We start from the raw sequence: 8,141 nt of genomic DNA on the forward strand, positions 1-8,141 counted from the left end.
AATGGCGCCGACGCGGGTACCTTATATAGGATCCAAAACCCGCGAGACTCGGAAGGCGGGATGATGACGTTTTGCCTCGATGTCAGATCCGAGTCAGGCGGGAAAAGTCGAGCCTGACTCGGATCGGACTCGGATCGGGGGGGCTCGGGGGGGTTCGGATTTCAGAAATCCGAACCCGCTCACCCCTAATATATATATATATATATATATATATATAGTGGTGAAGGGGAGGGGAGGACACACAAGAAAAGTATACAAGTGAAGAGGGGCTAAAATTCTTTGAGCATATCTATAATTTAAGTAAAAGGGAGTAGGGGACAAAGCAGTAATAAACAAAGCACATACATATACAGTAAGTGAAAGTGAAGGGTAATAGGGGATCATTATTTATAAATAAGAGAAGGGGTGAGGGTAACAACAAAAAATAATTAACTATCCATATAAGTGAAGAGTTGCGGGGGGACAAAAAAAATAATCAAATATAAACTATACAAATAACAGTACAATGGGATGGGTCAGGATTAGAAGTAGGAGGAGTCATAAGTAGAGATGGGAGTAGTCAGGGTTCATTCTTAAACTGCCCCCGCCCTACTGTGTGGTAGGGGAAGATGCAAGAGAGGTAGGGAGTGCGGCGCTCAGACCCCTAGATACGCCCCTGCTTCACAGTATAATTATTCTGAAAATATGAGGGTGGGGTGGGGTGCCTGTTCCTTTCTTTGCAAGGGGTGCTCTGTCCTCTAGAAACACCCCAGCTCACAGTTCTGGCTGGCAGGGGCTCACATTTGTGCTCACCCAGACACAGGAGCAGGGTTGCTGGTGGTGCCTAGTGGATGAAAGAGTGATGCTGATTGGAGGATGCACAATGTCATGGCTGCCGCTGTCAGCTCCCTCTGTCCCGGCCTCCCGAATGTCACTCCTACCCTGCCTCCCCAGATCAAATCTCCGGCACACCCCCAACCCATTCACCCATGTCGCGGCTCCTGCTGGCAGGGAGCTGGGTTGGGGACTACCGTACGTCACACTGTCGGCTACCACGTCACGGCTCCCCCTAAAGCCTAAATGGACTTCACAATATCTGCCTCCCCTCCAACAGCATCCTGGCCCCCTTGGCTGTAAACTACATACTCACCTTCCCCCAGATCTCTGGTGGACGCTGAGATCCTGTCCCACGCCGATGCACACAGCTCCTGCACTGCAGAGTGCAGAAGAAGCTGCTGCTGCTGCTCCCACGCGGACGGACTCCAGGAGATCTGCATAACCAGGCCCATCCAGGTGACGTGTTGAACGGTCAACCTATCGCGTGTCGGCGGGTTGGCCATACACACTGCACAATGCACCAATATATCTGCAGATATATTGGGCATCGGCTGTGCAACAGAGCCGACGCGATATGTCTGTGAACGACGTAGTTCACAGACATATTGTTTGTACACACTGGCAGACTGGTACCAGATATATTGGCCAATCAATTGATTGGCCAATATATCTGTCAGTGTGTACCCACCATTAGGAGACAGAGTGAAAAGTGGTAAGGTGCCAGCCAATCAGCTCAATACTGTCATTTTTCAAACACAGCCTGTGAGATGGCTGTTAGGAGCTGATTGGCTGGAACCTTATCACTTTTCACTCTGTCTCCTAACACTGCTTAGTAAATAGACCCCTTAGTATGGAGCATTTGTTGTCCTTAGGTATCATTTATTAATGTAAGTGATTTGTATAATTTATTAACAGTGTAGGGGCAAAACTACAGTATCTGCCCTAAGGAAAACATTTCTGCCACTGGATTTGGTAAATAAATTGTTTCAATGATATCAAATGATTTCCTTAGCAAGCATACCCGAACATGTGCTACTATCATTATTTATAGAGAAATCTGTATTATGTTAATATTTTCCATCATTATGTTAAAGTAACCTGTATATCTCTTGTCCCTATGATGAGATGTCATCTAGATATATAAGATAGATATGGATATATTTTTTACAAATTTAAACCATGTGTTGATTGTGCTAAACTAAAAGTTAGTAAATGGATGTGAAACATATTATCAGCTTTGTCAGCAATTTTAATACACCATATAAAGAAACCTAAAGGGCCTAATCCCAGCTAGCTGGCCACCTGCAGCAGGTCATAGGTGTCAACTCATTGTGACATCACAGACACTAGGGGGGGGGGGTTATAAATTGCTGCTGCTGTGTGGTGGGACTCTGATAACAGGAAGGGAAGGCGTGGTTATCTGGAGAGGAGGAGTCACAGAGCGAATTGATAGCAATTATGCTTATAAAGTTTATATTTTTGGTGATGTTGATCACCGCTGAGATTGAAAGCCGTCCTATCTACAGAGCAGAAGGTAATGGAGAATTATTTGTATGATTTTCTAGTAGTAAGGATTGCTAAACTAATTCATATAGGATAACTATTTATCATAGGAGAGCCCTATTTATCAAAGCGTTTACCCACCCACGCTGCATGTTGTGGTGATACAAGTACTGCTGTAATTCCTGTTCTGAGTACACCATCCTATTATGTCATTGCCAGAGCAAAATAATCAACAATACATTATTCCTGTAATTTTTTTGTAATGTATTAGTATTGAAATTATGTTTAATTATTAAAATAGAGAAAAATATGGATACAACATATAGCAGTTGATTATGATATATATATATATATATATATATATATATATATAGTGTTAGATATAATAATTGTTAGGTGGGTGCGTTGCTACGATTTATTAAGCTTGAATTTATTTATGTATTTTTATTAACAATATCCATATATAATAATAGTAAATAATAATAATAAACAGCTGTGTCTTACCAATATTTGCTGAGGGGGTCTGTAAATATGCGCATGCGCGGGATCACAATCCTGCATATGTGCACAACTCAACAAGTTTAATTCAAGGGACTGCATTGGCTGCAGTCCCTAGAAGCCAGGTAGGGCTGGTGTAATAGCAGAGGACGGCCTGTACAGCATGTGATCAGCAGGGAGCGCCTCCATTGTGATGTCACTGCATTGGGTGCAGTCCCTAGAAGCCAGGTAGGGCTGGTGTAATAGCAGGGGACGGCCTGTACAGCATGTGATCAGCAGGGAGCGCTTCCATTGTGATGTCACTGCAGTGGTGGATTATACCGAGGAGGCTGCAGCTCTAAGGCCTATAGGTAAAATAATAATAACAATAATAATAATTTTATTTATTTAGCGCTTTTTGCAAAGGGACAAATCATGACCACAATACACAGGTTTAGATTTGCAGGAAATACAGAAACCAATGAACAGATATGGGCATTTAGGGCCTGATTCAGACCCACTCGCGAGCGGCTGTCCGCTCGCAAGTGGGTCGATGTTATGGACTGAGCATGCGCACGACGGAGGGAGCTCCGTCGTGCGCATGCGCCAGATGCGACGAGCGAAGGAAAGTCCTTCGCTCGTTGTGTCCGATCAAAGGGGGCGTGCTGTCAATGTTGATTGACAGCACGCCCCCTTTGGTGGGCGTGCCGGGGGCGTGCCTCCCTGACGGGGGCGTTCCCACGGGAACGCCTCCCGTCAGAAGCCGGCCCACTGACATCACTAGTGATATCAGTGGGAGTGATTTTGGCTCTGATAGAGCCAAAATCACTCCGGAGCTTGCGGTTGAAAACCTCAACCACAGGCTCCGGCTCGCAAATTCGATGGTCGCGATGGTCTCGACCATCGCGACCATCACAATGCACGCTCGTATAGCCTGTGGGTGGTGACCCACAGCTATACGAGCGTCCAGGAGGACGCTCCATGAAAATGGAGCCCGGCCCTCATTCAGAGCGTGCGCTCTGCTCAGAGCGTACGGCTCTGAATGTGGGCCTTAGTTCCACTGCAGCTGCACAAGGCGGCTAACGTATATACAAAACCACTGAGACTGGCCCTAATAAGCAGTATGTTATTATCACTGCCCTGGGCCAGTATGCCTGAGGCGGCTGAGTAATGTCAGTCTGGCCCTGGTTATCACCATAATAGCCAATACTGTAATAAGCCACCTACACAGCAATTTCCATGTTATCATATGCTGAATATATACAATATATTGTCTGGGCAGGGGCGCATCTATAATGGGTGCAGTGTGTGTGGTGCTCACTGCATACCCCACACCCATATTTTTAATACTTACCTCTCCAAAGTCTCGAGTCAGATGTAGCAGCGCTGCATAAACATCAGGAAAATGTCCACCTCAGCCATTTTCCCCGGTGTTTTGGGCATGCGCAGTAGGGGAATCTTAATTTTGGGGGGCTGGCAGCAAGGTTCCATTAGCATGCCCCATAGTGGTACATATTTTCTTAATAAAGACACGTGCCCAGATATATATATATATATATATATATATATTTATATATGTTATGTTTGCATTTCTGTTTATTTTAAAGGATTGGCAGAGGCTACCAGGGAACATCGGAGAGAGAAGAGGAGCTTTAATTGGGATTCAAGTACAGTCATTATTTTATTTTATCCCCTTCCCCAATTCACTTGATATAAAAGTCTAAATTAATGGTATATACCTGGTGGGCATTATTAGCCCCCTATAGTGCACATAGGACCTGATTCAGACCCACTCGCGAGCGGCTGTCCGCTCGCAAGTGGGTCGATGTTCTGGACTGAGCATGCGCACGACGGAGGGAGCTCCGTCGTGTGCATGCGCCAGACGCGACGAGCGAAGGAAAGTCCTTCGCTCGTTGTGTTCGATCAAAGGGGGCGTGCTGTCAATGTTGATTGACAGCACGCCCCCTTTGGTAGGCGTGCCGGGGGCGTGCCTCCCTGACGGGGGCGTTCCCACGGGAACGCCTCCCGTCAAAAGCCGGCCCACTGACATCACTAGTGATGTCAGTGGGAGTGATTTTGGCTCTGATAGAGCCAAAATCACTCCGGAGCTTGCGGTTGAAAACCTCAACCGCAGGCTCCGGCTCGCAGTTTCGATGGTCGCGATGGTCACGACCATCAAAATGCACGCTCGTATAGCCTGTGGATGGTGACCCACAGCTATACGAGCGTCCAGGAGGACGCTCCATTTTCATGGAGACCGGCCCTCATTCAGAGCGTGCGCTCTGCTCAGAGCGTACGACTCTGAATGAGGGCCATAGTTCCCATATGGATGGTAGTGTGTGTAAGAGATGCCACCTCAAGCAAACAGAACCTCCCTGCAGGCAGCACCCATAGGCCCGTACATGTCACTGTCTCTTACACGGTGCTGTGACAGGATTATTATTCAGTTTCTGAATTAGACGAGATTCCTCCATTCTTTGCCTGGTCATAAATAACCACATGTGATAGGAAGACAGCAGTTATTATGTGCACAGTGTCCATCTTCCCGATAGGCTCATTATCGGGCACCTCAGCTGTTTGCAGGTGCCACATGCTACGGTACCAGCACAACTATCAGATATCAGCTGCAGTATCACAGCATGTGTAGGCACCTCACACAAATCCCAGTCTCCCTACGTGCTTTTCTCATCTTTCTTTCTTTCCTGAACAGTTGTACACGGACGGGGCTTCGTGGCTAAGGTGGTATTGGCTGGCACAGGCCTCTTTTGCATTGCAATACTGGCGGGAGCATGTATTTTCTGCCGTGCCTGGTAAGTTACTAACATTCTCTACACATTATATTACATTTTATAGGTGCTCTAACCTCAGATATCTACAGTTCTTGAAGTGCACTTGCTGCATACACAAGATGGAGGAAACCATTTTGCAGATTTAACCAATATTCATAAGGATGCAGCCTAATAATTCAACAGGAACCATTGCCTTGTGAATATTGGTCATGAGGTGCCTCATTGATATCATTGGTACCCAATGAATTGATCTGCTGCATTCCAATTAATTTTGGTTTAACCCACAAAATGGCTGTCTCCAATGTCAGTAGGTGACTGATGCACCAGGGCAGAAAGCGACACCCCAGGCAGGAAAGAAGAACGGCACGGGGTGTGACAGGTGCCATAATGACCACTAGATATCCATGCCTGACCACAGGTGACTAAATTAGTACCTCGGTCAATTTGATTTAACCATCTGTGCTCAACCATGGATATCTCTAAAACCTTAACTGTTAGGGTGCCTCAAGGACCGCGTTTGGGAACCTCTGACTTAAGTGAAGGTGTTATTATGGGAGTTACAGAACTTCAGAAGGACAATGAATAAGGTAGAACTTGAGCAGGTCACAAAAATACTGGGAATAAGATTATGACTCAGTGATGGGTAAACTGGGGGACCCAGTCTCTGGGCCGTGCTGTGTGCGCTGTAATCATCTGACAGTGCCTCATTATTTTTACCATTCAGCTTCAAATCCATAAGAGAGTTTTTGAGCAATCGGTCTGAAGAGCTGACTGATCAGCTGACTGAGCACCTGACTGAGAACTTGGCTAAACACCTGAGCGAACGTCAAACCCCGGAGGAAGATATAGAGGCATTCCTGAGTCGCCAGATATCTAAACCAGGTAATAATAATTATGTCTTTCTTATAGAAAGTGGGCACTACCAGGTATTCTTATACTAAGGGGGGCATCACTTGCAGTGCACACGTGTTTCACTACAATAGTCCGTAATAATACTGTAATATGATTTTTATCTACATAACTAATTTCTCCCAATAGGGCAAAAAGCGATGTGTGGTATCGCAGAGGGTAAGGCAGCCATCTTGGGCACCCCCAGTTGCTGTTCTATAAAACCATTCACATCAGCGTCTGCACCATTGGAGCTTACAGTCTAATGTTTTATCATCCACACAAGGGTCCATTTTTGTAAAAAAAAACATTTATGCTATCAGTATGTTTATGTCAGTGCATGCTGATACCTGTAGTGCCATACAGTGCTTACAATATTAGCATTGGGCTGGCCATCTGTTGGTGTGGAGGTGCGTGTGTCTGAGCTCTCCCCTACAGGACAGGGTCTGATGCAGAGTTAGGGAGGGAGGATTTGTTTTTCCATTCTTTATTACTGTGTCTATAAATTACAGATCTGCCAGGCAAGATAGCTCATACAGCATGCAGTACTTCCTAGCACCACCAGGGCGAGTATTGCATTTACATGTGCACACCCTACTGTACCGAGGTTATGCCTGATCATACCCCCCACTCCAGGCCCAATAGGCCACAAGTGTCATTTACATCCCAATCTAATACAGTGACATATTTCTGCACATGCGCATTGCAGGACAGCATACTCATACACGCTGCACATGGACTTGTGTCCAACTCTAAGTAGAACCCACAGTGTCACCAAATCAGTAACACTGAGAAAACATTTAGCTATTTTATATGAATAGATATTAGAGCAGTGCCTTATATTACATGTGAGGAAAACAGACCTGTTTCTAAGTCTGGAATATCCCTGGTTTTGCTGTTCCGCACTTACATTATCTCACCATTTCTTTCATGGTCCATAGCACATGAACATCACCAAGCTGGCACCGAGGAATGGACGCAGATGAGCAGGAGCCAGAGGAAGGAGAGGAAGCTAAAGATGCCCAAGATGCCCAAGATCGCAAAGAATCACTTCAAAAAACTCAACGTGAAAAAACTTGTGCCCAAAATCACCAAGAAAACGCTGAAACTAAAAAAGCCAAAATTCCTTAAAAAAATGAGGAAGTAAAAAAAACAACGGCCACCGGGATGGGGTAATTTGTAATAATTCTGCAAATTGGGCATCATTTATTATTTATCCATTTTTTTTTTTTTAAGTTAATTTAAACAACCCATTATTCCCTATACACTATGATAGAATAAACATCAATCATTTGTGTATAAAACATTCTGAGTGTATTTGTGCAGCCTTGTGCTGACCGGGCGCCTCTCACTGCATAGAAACATGATGAGAAATGGGGAAGAGGGACAAAGGGGTACATGCCGCGCCTTGTATTTCAGCTGCTATTTCCTCCTAAGCAAGGACACATTTATACATGAAGGTGCTGTTCATCAGGCTCAACCTAACTAAGTTGTCTATTTACTAAGCAGTGTTAGGCATACTTGCCGACAATCAGTTCCCTCCTTCCGGGAGGGAGCTGATTGTCAGCTAACAGCGGGGGGCGTGCCCGGCCATGATGTCACTTTTGGGGGCGGAGCCGGGGGTGGAGCTGCATGATCGCGTCATCGTAGCCCCGCCCCCTCTTCACA

General features: G+C 45.6%; 1 long non-coding RNA gene across 1 annotated transcript; it reads left to right on the plus strand.

Moving 5' to 3' along the window:
- Positions 1-5,235: 5,235 nt before the first annotated feature.
- Positions 5,236-7,668, plus strand: LOC148542744 (uncharacterized). Its single transcript, XR_015877318.1, has 3 exons — positions 5,236-5,606; positions 6,310-6,467; positions 7,415-7,668. It is a non-coding gene; the product is annotated as an uncharacterized LOC148542744 (long non-coding RNA).
- The last annotated feature ends 473 nt before the right edge of the window (positions 7,669-8,141 follow it).

Source organism: Taudactylus pleione, unplaced genomic scaffold, assembly GCF_031769625.1.
Source record: "Taudactylus pleione unplaced genomic scaffold, aTauple2 ptg000009l, whole genome shotgun sequence".
Taxonomy (NCBI): domain Eukaryota; kingdom Metazoa; phylum Chordata; class Amphibia; order Anura; family Myobatrachidae; genus Taudactylus; species Taudactylus pleione.